Consider the following 15,123-nt stretch of genomic DNA (forward strand, 5'->3'; position numbering starts at 1 on the left):
ACGCAGCTGATTTACTTCTTATCAGATCAGTTGCTTTGATTCAGAAGGACAACCATCAGGGCTCAAAGAAAATTTTGAAATCCCATTGGACCTCTCTGGTCAGCCTTCAAATCCAATGGTCCTTTCCACCTGTCACATGACCTGGAGGTGCTGTAGTCAAGCATTTGCATAGCAACACAAAAAGGAAGTGTCATGATGTCACAGAATTAAAGTTATCCATTCAAGATCAAACCAAGATATGCATAGATCTCCCTTCTTGGTCACGGAGGTTTTGTTTGACATATTCCAAAAAATGTGCAGAATGTCTTGAAACAGGATTGGAAGCAACTACAGAATAAAATTTTCAGCTTCTGAAGCAGTATGTGTACCCTGAAGCAAAAAACCCAGCATTTACAATTTTTGGTTTTCACCTTTCTCAGTGGTAATAGCTCTAAATATATGTATCTTATATTTTCAAATGACATCATTTGAATTTACATAGTAAAGACATTTTTGATTATTTTTGATTTATTAAATAACATGTGGAATGTTTGCTGCATTTTCATATTATGGCAAGTACATTTGTTTTCTTGGAGTGGTAAAAGACACCTTACAGTAATTTGTAATATCTTTTTAATAATTTTTTTGCAAACGTTCCTTGAGTAATTCCTTGAGTAATGTCAGAGTCTTTGCCAGTGTTAATGCTAATAAAATATGCTAATAATTGCTAATAAAAATTATTTTATTAGCAGTTATGAGTTTTGGCTGAAAGCACTGCACCTTTTCTTATGAAGAAAGGACATTGGTCAGATTCTCCTCACAGATATGATACTTTCATCTTAGTTTCTTCATAGTGCAGTAGATTATAGAAATGTTTTATGTGATATGATGGAAATATTACTTGGCATGTGGAGTCAGCAGTATATTGATAAAATATATCTACTCTAATAGTGTGGCAATAAAAAAGTGTAGAATTACTGTTAGAACTAAAAGATAAAAAATATATTTTTTGCTCTTTCTCTTCAGATTAAGGATTTAAGTTAAATAAATCTCACCAGGGTGAAAGACTATAATTCATTCTAGACTTATTCACTTTTTAAAGTATTTTGGTTACATAAAAAGCATAAACATGAAATGATATTACAATTCTCCAATTATTCACTAATACTTGTTAATAATGTTCTAACTTCACAGTATGTAGATATATAAGGTTCAGCATGAAAATAATGTTTAAGGGCAAAATAAGCCTGCAGCTTGTTTTGATTTATGTTAGAAGTATTTTTAGGTCAGAAGATAGGTGAGGAAGAGAGCCAGAGGGAAACTCATCCCTTCCTAGAGAAAAGAAACTTCCCCACAGCAGAGGTGTGTGGCCCCAGAGGCAACAGGAGGGCAACTGCTGCTGGGTGGGGAAGAGGAGGGTGAGAGCATAAAAATCACCAGTGGCCTCTGAATTCTGAGCTATTAGTGCTGGGGAGAGCTGTCCTCTGAAATAAGGTGTTGTGCTGTGCTCATCCTGCTCAGCACTGGCTGACTTCTCAGGCTTAATGCTCAGACCACAAGCTGCAGTAAAGACACAAAGCTGGGGTTTGTCAGTATATTATTCTTCTTGTATATTGTCAGTATATTCTTCTTCTTTCATATTTTTGTCAGGATAGCAAAAATTTCTTCTTCAGCAGCACACAAAGCCATGCAGTTTTCAGTCTCCTTGCACTGCTGAAATGAACAATCCATGCTTGTTGATGGCTGAATTTTTGCATATATGCAATGCAAGAAAAGACTCTGTTTTGTTAAGTTATAATACTACTTTGTTTATTGTTTAAAACAGGTCACCATTAGGTCTTTACACAGTCATAGTAGCGACTGATTTGTTTAAAAAATGAAAATAAGTAACTTTGGAAGTGTGATATCAGTGCCAGGTGTCTGCTTATCAGAACGGTAGGCAAGTACAGTGTTCCTGTGGATTTCAGGGGGGTTGAAAAGTAAACATTGCTGAAAACTAACAGAACTAAACATTAACTGATACCATAAATCATGGAGATGAAAATCATCTCCAAATTCCAGGCCCCATTCACTACTGAGTTGGTCTACACATTTACTAGTATAACTCTATTAATTTTACACTTAATTTTTGTGGTATCAAACTGGAAGAGGATAAGGGTAAACCATTCATTTTACTGGATGGGTGTAAATGAATCCTCATTTACATAATTTTTTTTCCTAGATGAAAAATAATGGAAAATCATTGTGCATCCCATAATAGAAGTTTCCTAACATTCTCAGTTATTATGACTCTGTACAGGAATTGGCTTTAAAAAAGTAAGTGCCTAAGCAGACTGTAAAAAAGTAGGTGTCAAGCAGACTGTAAAGAGAATGTGCATAAATAAAGATAAAAACCAACTATTTCATAAACATGCAGTATCTATTTTATTCATTTTATTTACTCAGCTCTACCTTCCAACTCTTAATAGTTTATTGATGAAAGACCCCAACCCAATCTGTTTCTATTTCTTTAGTGAGTAAACAGGATTCTGTTTTGCTTTAGACATCCTCCTCCTTTTCCTCTTCATCATCACTAACAATGTTTTGATTGAGGAAATTTCTGCTGATGATTAAACCAGAACTAATAGACAGAGTTCAGCTGATTCCAGAATGCCTTTTGATATATTTTCTTGACCTCTTCTAGATGCAATAATAAAATTATGGTTTGGCCTTATTTCTCTTCTATTGTTTCAACAACCTTTATTTGAATGGAAGATTTTTAAAGGTAAGTCTGGAAAATTCTGCTTTGAAATGAAGTTGTACTTTGTAAAGAATATTACTTTTGGAGCTGGAGTTGTTTCTGGTGATTCACTCTAGGTGGTGCTGATAATATAGAGTGCTCACCAAAGCATTCTGAGCTGCACACTGAGCTCTCAGGCTGTCTGAGAGGCTGCTTCTAGTGATCTCCTCAGAATTCATGGGTGGGCCATTTCAGATTCCAGCTGGAAATTTTTATTTTGTATTAAAGTTGTAATGGTGTGGGATTTTTTGGCAAATAATATAGATTGTCCTGGTAATAGGATTCTCAAGTTCTTAGGTTTTCATTTTAATTTTCAGTTTCTTCTGAAAGTACTAAACTTGTCCCAGTCAAAGAAAGAGGAATAGCTTAGGAAATCCATACTTTTTAAGTTTTGTCTACTTTCTCTCTAGGTCTTTGCATTTACAATTTGTTCAGACTGAATTTAGTAACCTTTTCCACTTTTTCACTAAAATGAATGTTTTGCCTTTTCCCTGATAAATTTAGCAGAACGAGATGGATAAAAAAGGAGGAAGTTTTAGAAATAATAGATTTCTCTAAATTTAGAAACTTTTTCTACAAATCCTTTAGTATGCTTCTAAATATAGGAACCTTGAAAAATCTTCAGTACAATGCCTTTTACAATCAGAGGAAACCATTCATCTCTTTTGTGTGGCCAATGAATTCCATGCAAAGTGCCTCTGAGATATCCACTGGCAACATTTCGGTGGGAAAAACACCCACTGAAACCTAAAATTGACAAACCCATCCAGACTTTGGCCACTACTGATGTGCAGAGATTCCTGCCCAATTATGCATATTTTAGCTTTTGAGACCTGCTGAGAGCTTTATCTCTGGCACTGAGCAGAGTCACAGGGTCAGTGTGGAGCTGAGGCATTGTCCCCACACAGGGCAGTGCTGCTGTGTGACCCGGCCAGGCTGGATTGTCACCTGCACAGGGCAGTGCTGTGTGTGACCTGACCAGGCTGCATTGTCCCCACACAGGGCAGTGCTGTGTGTGACCTGGCCAGGCTGGATTGTCCCCACACAGAGCAGTGCTGCTGTGTGACAGGGCCAGGCTGGATTGTCACCTGCACAGGGCAGTGCTGTGTGTGATCTGTCCATGCTGGATTGTCACCTGCACAGGGCAGTGCTGCTGGATTGTCCCCACACAGGGCAGTGCTGTGTGTGACCTGGCCAGGCTGCATTGTCCCCACACAGGGCAGTGCTGTGTGTGACCTGGCCAGGCTGGATTGTCCCCACACAGGGCAGTGCTGTGTGGCCTGTCCAGCCTGGATTGTCCCCACACAGGGCAGTGCTGCTGTGTGACCTGGCCAGGCTGGATTGTCCCCACACAGGGCAGTGCTGTGTGTGACCTGGCCAGGCTGGATTGTCCCCACACAGGGCAGTGCTGTGTGTGACCTGGCCAGGCTGGATTGTCCCCACACAGGGCAGTGCTGCTGGGTGACCCATCCAGGCTGGATTGTCACCTGCACAGGGCAGTGCTGTGTGTGACCTGTGCAGGCTGCATTGTCCCCACACAGGGCAGTGCTGCTGGATTGTCCCCACACAGGGCAGTGCTGTGTGTGACTTGTCCAGGCTGGATTGTCCCCATACAGGGCAGTGCTGCTGGATTGTCCCCACACAGGGCAGTGCTGTGTGGCCTGGCCAGGCTGGATTGTCCCCACACAGGGCAGTGCTGTGTGTGACTTGTCCAGGCTGCATTGTCCCCACACAGGGCAGTGCTGCTGGATTGTCCCCACACAGGGCAGTGCTGTGTGTGACTTGTCCAGGCTGCATTGTCCCCACACAGGGCAGTGCTGCTGGATTGTCCCCACACAGGGCAGTGCTGTGTGTGACCTGGCCAGGCTGGATTGTCCCCACACAGGGCAGTGCTGTGTGTGACCTGGCCAGGCTGGATTGTCCCCACACAGGGCAGTGCTGTGTGTGACCTGTGCAGGCTGGATTGTCCCCATACAGGGCACTGGCACTGCCTGGCTGCTGCAGGACAAGGGCCAGGTGGATGTTGGTCCTCCTGGGAGCTTTGCCCAAGAATGTAAGGTGGACCCTGAAGAAGCTTCATAATTCAGCAGTGAAAAGCCTTGGGGAATTTTAAGTTTGAACTCGTTTCTACTTTGCGCTGAAGGTTGGACCAGAGGCCACAGGAGGTCCCTCCCAACAAAAATAGTTATATTGTTTTGTTAGAGAAATTTCAACTAGTTTTACCTTAGCTTTAATTTATAAAGCTTGTCTATGAGCCACTAAGGCCTTAATTTTGCTCCTGGTTTTTTACCCTCAATATTAACAAAAATATAAAGCCTGAATTATTTTCTTTTTATTTGCTCTGTCTCTTCCTAGGCTTTCTGTTTCCTTTTTCTCAACAGAATACAAATGTGAAAATCTAAGGGAAATCTAAGATTTTTGTGTCATTTCAGCCCCTCACCCCGAATTTGTCATCTTCTCTCTAGGAAACTTTACCAAATATCAGAAGAAAAAAGGAGATCTTGACCCTTAGCTCTGTATTAGTACAGTGATGATACTGTAATATTTGCAATGCCATTTAGTTCTTTACCAAATATAAAAAGAGAAAGGAAATCTTGGGCCTTAGCTCTAAATTAGTACAGTGATGGTACTGTAATATTTGCAAAGCCATTTAGTTCTGTAATATTTGCAAAGCCATCTTAGCTCTATATTAGTACAGGGATGATAACTGTATATTTGCAAAGCCATTTAGTTCTGTAAGAAAGGTAAAAGGACTGATGTGGTCATTCATTTTTACTGCTTACAGAGGTGATAAAAAGGAAGGATAGAAACAATATCACAGATCAAAGAAAAAACTTTAAAAACAATAAAGAGTTCCTGCATTTTCAATCCTGTCAAACATTTTTTTTTTCCTCAAATATTGACATAAACAGCAATACTTTTCCATTTTTGTGAAAATCTTAGTCCCACTATGGCAGAGGTGAGCTGTTCTAGCTTCATTATCCTTCCTGCTGTAATTGCAGCTCATGCTGATTCAATGGAATGCCACATGGTGGGAAAAAAGATTATTGAGCACTAGGGGGGACTCAGTGGCTGAGTATTGGTCAGGTAAGACCCACTGAGTTCTAAACTGTTTGCCAGTACTTCAGGTGAAGCCTTGTCTGTGGTATCAGGAAACCTATGCCAATTTTTGACAGTAGATGTGTGGCTGAGCTGCTGTGTGCAGATTAAGAACTGGTCATTCCAACAGTCTGAAACTTGATAGATACATTTGGCTGACCAGGGCAAAAAAACCCCAAAAAAACCCCAAAAAAACCCCAAACCCCCCCCCCCCCCCCAAAAGAAACCAAAAAAAAACCCCAGCAACATCCAGTGCAAAGCTATGAAAGCCCAGACCCTTTATTGGACCAACACTCCTGTTCCAGTCTGTGCTTAAAGGATGCCTGGGATGTGTTTGACAGAGCTGCACTGAGCTTGGCAATGTCCCCTGATTTCTCACATAAGAACAGCAAATATTTCAGGCTTTGATCTTTTTACAAAGGTTAACAAATGATCTCTCTGCTATGGTAAGTTTAATTTTTCTTGTGGCTTATTGCTGATTCACACAAGAAAATGCAAAAGAACAGTCAGAGTTAAGGCATAATAAAATGGTTTGAGGTCTTTGAGCTCATGTATTTCCCACTGGATTGTCCAAGACTGCTGACTCCTGTAAGAGGTGCACCTGGTATTCTTTGCACAGGTAGAAAAAAGAAAAAAATAAAAGGGAATCTTAATGGGAAAATGGGGGATGCCTGCTATTTCTGAAGAAAAGATTAAGTTTCTAGTACAAGGTGAGCAGTCAACACAGTACATTAAAAAAAAAAAAAAGAGCTTAAAACAATGGGGAAATATTTTGTCAACATCTTACTCTGAACAATTCCAATTCCCACTAGAGCTATATATTGACTCATCAAGTCCCATTGTTCCATGATAGCCTGAAATTAATGAAGAGTGAAAGCAGACACAATTCTGATTTGACTTGCAGAACCCTTTAAATAACAAATATTTTAACCTTTTCTCTTAGTGTCAAACAAACATGCAACACAAATTATGGGAAAAGTAAAGACATTTTTTCCCAGCAGATTAGCATCTCTTCTCTTTTATTTGGCAGACTTTTTCCAGCTAAGAAAAACTTGTGATTTTGGTGCCCTCATCAGAATGTGTGCAGCTCTGCCCTGACACAGCTGGGTAGTGGCTGGATAAATCTGATTTGTGGATGCTGACAAGGATGTAAGTGTGCAGTTTCAGAGCTTGGAGTGACTTCCAGGGTGTCATTTTTGTGTCATTTGAATTGAGCTATTCTGCATGGAGGGTGTCCACAAACTTTCCATAAGAACTGTTGCCATATTGCAACAACATCTATAGAAATTAATGTAGAAGAGCTTGTTCTGCTGCTGAACTAATGCACTTTTTCTGAAGAGATCTGGTTTTTTTCTGCATGGATTGTTATATTACATACTTATGGAAGCTGGCTGACATCTGCTGTATTATATTTGTTCTTTCATTCACACTCCAGGACATAATAACTAAATAAGATCCTTATTTTGATAGGTTTTTAGAGAGGACTTTTTCAAACAAATTTTTGAAATTGTTACATTTTTTAAAGATTCATTTCATTGTAACACTGTGTTAAACTTAAATATTTAAAAGGATGGAGCATGACACCTAAATGTGGTAAGGCAAAAGAGAGAGATTTCCTAGGAATCCATAATGTTGAAATAATTCTGGAAAAACTCTTCTATCTTGCTCAGAGTAACTTCTGAAAGTAAAATTATTTTTTCAGAGAAGCAAAGTTGTCTCTTATTATCTTTGTGGTTTGTAACCATTTCAGCCTCTGTTGTAGTCCAATACATTGTCTTTCTCCATAGTCAGGTCTCCCTAACTTTTAAAGGTCTTTAGTTAAAGACCTAAAATGCTTTCTGTCTTGATGGTATCCTGCAGCACATGACAAACTTCATCCTAAACCAGGCAGCCTGTGGACGTAATATTGGGAATTTTAAGGATCAACAATGGTTTTAGTATTCTTCCATTCTAATTATGAAGCAGTGTACTAATTAACACAACTCTAGCTGACACTTTCCTTAGAAAAAAATGCATTGTCCTGGGAAGAATTCCAGAGAAAAGGGAAATTATCTCATTCTTTTCAGCTCCCACTCCCCTTACAGAAATTTTAAACAGCTGAGCTCTTTAAAAGCCTTCCTGAGCTAGGCTGACCTCCACCCCAAAATGTTCCATTCTTAGATAGGGAAGGAAAAACAAAAACAAAATGTTTTTATTACTCTCCTGAATGGATTGAGCACAGATCAGGCTCCCTGGGTATTTGGGAAGGGAGATCCTAAGCAAGTATGTTAAGAACTCCACCCACATTCAATAAGTTGATGGGGACAATGTAAAACTCTGAAACCTCAGCTCTTATAAGAATTGAGGTCAGGACTTAGGTACAAAGGAAAGGGAAGAGCCTACAAGACTAGACAGACATTTCATGATTGCCTGCAGTGTCTAAGTGTTGCTCCTTAAGAAATCACTGACAGGAGTGGGTCTATGCCTTCAACAAAGGGTAAAAAGAAATGTAATTGGGTGATTATAAAATGACATGTTGAGATGGGGAATACCACCATAACTTCAGATAGCATATCAGTCTATGCCTTCAGGGATGAAGATTTTTGCTTCTCAAAACCAGGCAATCTTCTCCAAAATTAAATATCCCTCCTCTTTTATTCTCAAAGGTACAAATTTAAGTGGACTTACTTTCTAGTCTTTTGAGATCTTGCTTTCTTAGCAGCTAGAGATGTTTTGTGAAAATGTCTCTTTAATTTCTTCCCTTTCTAGCATCTTTTATGTCTCAAAGTCAGCTTAATTTGAGTCTTCCTTTAACTGAAGTGTGGAGCAGAATCTGCCAGTTCTTTGTACAATGTCTGTTTTCATATTTGCTTGTTTGAGTAATTCTCTCATTAGAGATTCTTCAAGGTAAGGCTGCAGGTGTTTAAGACACTCCACAGGATAACCTGAGTTACCCTGTGTTGTAGTGTTCAATGTCTGAAATGTTTTTTTTGTTCTGGCAATGGAGGTTGTGTTTTTGTATTTATTACTATATCTGTTGTGGTAACACTTCCATGGGATGCATGGTGACATTTCTCAGAAGTCACTGCAGTGCCTGTCTCTTATTTTAACGTGCTGTGCAGCTGGCAAGCTGTGTTACTGATATCCCACAGACTCTGTCAGGCTGTTTGTCTGCGTGCCCTCTGCTGCTCCAGAGTCACCCTGATGAAAAGTCACCTCTGGCTTGAGTTGCTGGTGGGATGCCAGGCACTGCCCTGTGTGCTTCCAGCTCACATACCTGCCACAGTCCTGCTGGCTTAGCAGGGCTTGTGCTTCAGTGTGCTGCTCTGCTTGGGTCTTATATTTCATTTGTACCTGCTCAGTTTTTAAATCTCTCTGAAGCACAGATGCCACAGGGCTGGACTCCTGTGTTTGTGATCAAACTTCTCATATGTATGAATTGAATCCCATTCTCTGTTCACATTCCCAATTTGCAGTTAAACCATTCGTTACAGACATGTAAGGTTCAGCAGTGCCTGCTGCTTTTCCACATGACCTGCTCTCATGGATTATCTGGTGGCATGTGACAAAAAGAAACATGTCTTCTTACTCAGTATTTCTCCCCTGCCCTCAGTTATAAGTTGAATTTATAGGCATCAGCTATATTAGTAAACGCAAGAGTGCCTGGCAATTTTCCTGGAACTGGATTCTCTGTGCTTGTATGTCTTAGGAGAGCCCCAATAGGGAATTTGACATTCCCTGAACAGTTCATACAGTTGGCCAGACTAAATTGGCACAGCTAAAGGCAGATTGCTTGCCTTGCAGATTGGTTTGAAGAGTGGCAGTTTATTAATAGACTTGAGCTGGACTGTGCTGATTGTTCTCAGTTCCTACAGGTGTGAGTGACACGTTCTGGAGCTGACATGGAACTTCTGTGATATGTTCATGTCCTTCAGGCTGCAGCATCCTCCTTACTTCACTGTACCATCTATCCCAATCCATGGGCCTGGAAGGCAATACTTGTGTGAGTCAGGAGCACAAAACCTATCCAGAAAAGTGCTCCTTCAGTGTTCTGTGGGCATCTGGCAGCTCCCTTCTGCTCCTGCTGAACCTCTAAGTAATACCAAGCAAAAAGCAGAGCAGCCTATTTTCCTATTTTTCCCACCACTTTATTATTCTTCTCTGTCATGTGGAGAATCCTCAAGGTTAACAGCTGGAAAGCTGTGTGCTCAGGAGAGAACAGGCAATGATGTGCTCCCTGCTAATCTGTTGAAACTGTTGGCCTGCCTGCTGTCTGTATCCTGAAGCAGCATTTTTTGCTCAAGGCTCTGCTCAGCATCCTCCCTGTGTCTTTATCTTGGGAAATATGTTCCTACACAGTAAGGGGAAATTGTGAAATTGTCTTGCCAAAGAAGGGCAAGGGAGCTGGGGAAGGGTCTGGGGCACAAATCTACTGAGGAGCAGCTGATGGAGCTGGGGTGATTATTCTGGAGAAAAGGAGGCTCAGGGGGGACACGATCACTCTCTACAACTGCCTGAAAGGAAGTTGTAAACAGGGGTTCAGTCTCTTCTCCGGGGTAAAAAGTGTCAGAACAAGACAAAATGGCCTCAAGCTGCACTGTGGGAGGTTTGTATGTGTGTCATATAAACCGTGAATCACCTCAACTCAGAAAAGGTGTTTATAAATTTGAATTCTAGATATGTTTGCTCATTCACTTCAATAATGAAAAATGTTTCTAAATACATTATTTTGAACAAAAATATTGCACACACAGTATCCTGTCAAACAAATCTCAGAATTCTCTAGCACATATGTACTTATTGACAAACAATAATAAACCAATTATCATTTCAGTTCTTGGTGAACATTAAATAGAACTCACATCCCTTACATGGCAAATACACACATTAATTGTGTATTGACATAAATTATTCAATAACAGAATGTAAATTTTCTCTCTCCTCTCTCCTTCTCTTTCTTTCTTTAATTCATCCTTCCTTTCTCTCTTGCCTTTCACCCTACCCCTTTATCCAAAACATATTGTTGTGTGATTATGCAGTAGGCCAGGGACCAACATATTAATTTCCATGTCAAGTGTGGAACTTACTGATAAAATTGAGAGGTTTTGCAGGTTTTCGGTATATGTAATATTTTATTGTTCATTTTTATATTATGTATACTCTTTATTTACATTTAATTTAAATAAGGAATGGTTAATAAAACTTTTTTCTGTCACTGCTGTTACCATCTTGAAATGCATATCTTGGCATGAGTTGCAACTGTCTGCAGATGCTTACAGTTTACAAGCCTACATGTGGACAAGTCACCTTCAGTCATTTTTATAGGCAATAAAAAATAATAGACACTTCCACACTTCAGTTTTCTTTCATACTTGAAGTGTGCAGTGCAGAGGTCTCATCTTTTGCTGCCAAAAACCTTCAGCAAGAACACTAGTCTTTTTTCTCACATATTGTCAAAAAAGTTCTTCTGAGCATGTTTCTCACCAGAAGAAAATCCTTTTCCTCAGAACCCTCCTGTTTTTTTTCACTGTTCCAAATTCAGCAGCTCTCCAGGGAGAATTCTAACAGTGTCCTTCCCCCATGCAAGGAGCTGGTGGAGAAGCTGTGGGTGAACTGATTTCTTTCTCAAAGCTGTTGGACAGATAACAATGTCAGCAATGTCCAGAAGGATTCCAAGAGACAAAGGTCAACTTCCCATTTTAGGAAAACACTGTGTAAGGACCCTGGAGTGAGGATCTTTTCCAGAGTCCAGTGCATGAACATGTCTGACCCGTTTCTGCTGCCTGCAGAGTTACTGGGGCTGCCTGCAGTGGTTGGTGGCAGCCACACCAGAGACCTCCTGATAAACTCCAGGACCTGCTGGGCAAAAGGACCTTGTGAAATTCATGAGTACTCCAAAAAAAGAGTTTGGAAAATTGAGAAAAAAGTTGTACAATGGCCAAAGCCAGTGATAATTTCCAACATGTTGTAATGCAATAGAAGCATGTTGGAAACATGTAATAGCAATGGAAAGATGTAGTAATTTTATTGATAAAATCAGTTATTTTGTTAAAATTGTCCAGTGGTTGATCTATGAACACAAACTAAGATGGTGATCAAGGGCAATGGGAGACAGGGAATGTCCCTGTGTTGACAGCCACATTCATCCATTCATCTTTGGGTTTACAAGAGATTCTTTGTGTTGGGTTTTTTTCCCCTATTCTTCATGCAAGAAGACACATTTAATTTCCCATTACCAGATTAATTGTGTAGTTTAACCATTCATCTAGATGTCACTTTTACAAGGACAGTTTTATGTCAGATGCTATATCTAATTTGTAACCAGGAATGGAATCCATCTCTGGGATAAATTCTACCTGATTCTTTATCTTGCAGTCAAAATAATAAACATTTGTTAGAACTCACATCTTTTAGCATGAAAAAGAAGAAGAAGAAACCCAAACCCAAAAAGCCAGATCAACAGAAATGAAGCAGAACAGTTTTCTCTACCAGAAAAAGAAATATAAATGAACTGCACAAGCCAAAAAAAACCCAAAAACTGGTTATTGTGTATCTGACTACACTGAATTATGATCCACTATAGAAAACCCTCTGTTTTACTACTGGCTGAGTTCTGAATTGCTTTGAGTCTGTGTGGGTGTACATGGAAATCACATGGGAAGAAAAGGAGACAAGGTTTTAGGAGGAGGAAAGCCCTGAAAGCCTCATTTCTTCATATATACTAAGGGCAAAAAGAAAGTGGATATACAGACATCTTCTGAGTATGATGATTGTCTTAGAGTCACAGATCTGTCATAACAGGCATACCTGAAAGGAATTATAGCTGATAATATCCAAGTCAACATCATCAAGGAGAGTTCTTCCCAGAAATAACATTACATTGCTGAAATACAAGTGGAATTACTTAATACAAGGGAAGGTGCTCAGTTTCATCATATTCTTAGAGAAGCCTCTTAGACTCAAGTGTAGAAGCTCATAATGGAGACAAAAATCTTTTCTCCTTGTTACACACCTTTTGATTGAAAATGTCAGGTGCATTCTATAAAAATGTTGTGTACATTCACATTACCACTTTGTAAATAAACACCAGCTGAATGTAATGGGCAACTGACCTCTCTTATGAGCTCACTTATGCAAGAAATTAATAGATTATTTTAAAAGTATTTATCTAGTGTAATATATGCAATCTGAAAGTATGACCATAAATCTTTTAATTTGTAAAAATTTTGACAACTTAGATCTATTTTTCCATTATTAATTGATAAAGACTATTCAAGGGAGTTATTGTGTTTAAGTAACAAACCCAAGACAAGTTGCATTAGGCATTAGAAAAAAATGCAAATAATGGTCATAGTGAAAATAAAAAAAACCCCTGATTTATAAAGTTTGCAAGATAAACTAACAAGGAAATGAAATGTGAAAGTGCTCATAATAGCTCAAAAATACCAAACATGCATTTTGAAGAGAATGGAAATCAAATTATCAGGTCAGGAAAAAAAAGGTCATAATTTAAGACAGGGGAGGTTTCTATTAGATCTTATTAAAACCTTCTAACTGTAGTGGTAGTTCAGCAGTTTAAGATGTTATATATGAAGGCTATGGAAATCATAAACATAATAGTATGTCATGTATCAGACAACATTATGGGAAACTAAATCCAGCATATTTACTGCAGAGAGACAGAATGCAACTTTTGAAGCCCTATGTATTATTACATTTAATTTCTCTTCTCATTCACTTGAATCCTAGTGTGCCTTTGCAAAATTTAGCTAGCTCAGTGACTTCTTCTTCCTCAAATAGTCTTTTTTGGCTATCTACAATGATCCCCATGATTGTTTCTCTTTCCTTCCTGAATGATGCTGTGAAATATTGTACCATATGCCTTAATGTAGTCCAGATTAGAACATAACTCTTTACTTACTTTAAAGAAAATTACAAGGATTTGCTAAAGGCTGAGAATTTTTTTCTAGAGCCTCCAAATACATGGTCATTCATTGCTTTTGACAGGATTCCAGGACTCAAAGGGGAGTCCAAAGTAAGTAAAACAGTATTAAAAATATAAAAAGAAAAAACTGCACATGAAATTGGAACAGATTAACTGAGGAGTTCTTAGTTGCCTCTATGCAGTTGCTGATTTCACCCAGATTCAAAATGACCATTCAGAATTGCTCTGACCATCTGGATCAGCCACCCCAGCATGCAGTAGAGCTGTTCTGACCTGTGGGGTGAGTCAGAGTGCTCAAGTTGGCAGCAAGGTTCCTCTCCTGAACTCTCCCAAGAGGTGTCCAGTGTGAAATTTAGCTTAGACCAACAACAGAAACTGCTAAGAAGGAGATCATAAAGTAAGATGGCTCTGTAGGCTCGTGGTTCATTTCTGTTGTGGATAGACACTCCAGAATGTACATATTTTTTCTCATACCTTGTACTTGACAACTGGTAAAACCAGAATAAGGATGTTCTCCCCTCTCTTTAGAGAGTTAAACTCACCTTTTAAAGTCTGATTGAGGATGAGTCAGGGGGAAATATCTATGGCTGCTCTGATCAAGATTGTTTGAAAGACTTTATGGCATAAAACAAAAATCTGAATCTGACCACATTCAGGGTTACATCATACTGGATAGTGAATGCTGAGATTCTCTTAATTCATCCCAAGATTCTTAATTGTTCTTCAGGTTTCTCACTGGCACCAGAGTAGGTGATCAGAAATTTATCCTGTGCGTTTTTCACAATAGGAGCACATAAATTTGTGTGAGCCTAATTACCTTAGGAGATACGAATGGACCTTTACTTCAGAAATTCCTAGAATATTTTGTTTTTTTAAGGATGTATTCAAGACTTGAAAACAGCTATTAAGGTAAGGAAATTGTGTAACTACTTTGAGCTAATTAAACTACTACCTGTTTCCTTCTTTTGTTGAGCATTTATTAAAAACTAGAACATTTTTAGATGGTGAAAGAAAACACAAGTCTTGGGCTGAAACCTCCTCATATTTAGGGAGATGTGCTCGTTTTTATTGTGATCTTCCTTCCCCTCCATCTCTTATTGTTTCACTGATTGATAATTACAAAGATCCTGCAGAGGGTGTTTTGCAAGAGTGGAGCTGTTCAAACAAGATTTCAGGGAAATCCTATGTCTTGTGTTATCCAGTCAGAAATGATAATAATAGTTCAAAACTAAATTTTGCAGTTATGGACTGACTTGTGCTGCATTGCTGCTCAGCTCTGCACAGAAAAAGGCCAAATACCCACTTTAAGTGCTATGGTAACTCCAGGAATAAAGGCATGGTT

General features: G+C 39.2%; 1 protein-coding gene across 1 annotated transcript in view; it reads left to right on the forward strand.

Moving 5' to 3' along the window:
• CD36 (CD36 molecule (CD36 blood group)) overlaps window positions 1–15,123 on the forward strand; it is a 130,270-nt gene that overhangs the window by 53,050 nt on the left and 62,097 nt on the right. The gene's annotated exons all lie outside the window — the stretch shown is intronic.

This window comes from Agelaius phoeniceus, chromosome 5 (genome assembly GCF_051311805.1).
Source record: "Agelaius phoeniceus isolate bAgePho1 chromosome 5, bAgePho1.hap1, whole genome shotgun sequence".
Taxonomy (NCBI): Eukaryota; Metazoa; Chordata; class Aves; order Passeriformes; family Icteridae; genus Agelaius; species Agelaius phoeniceus.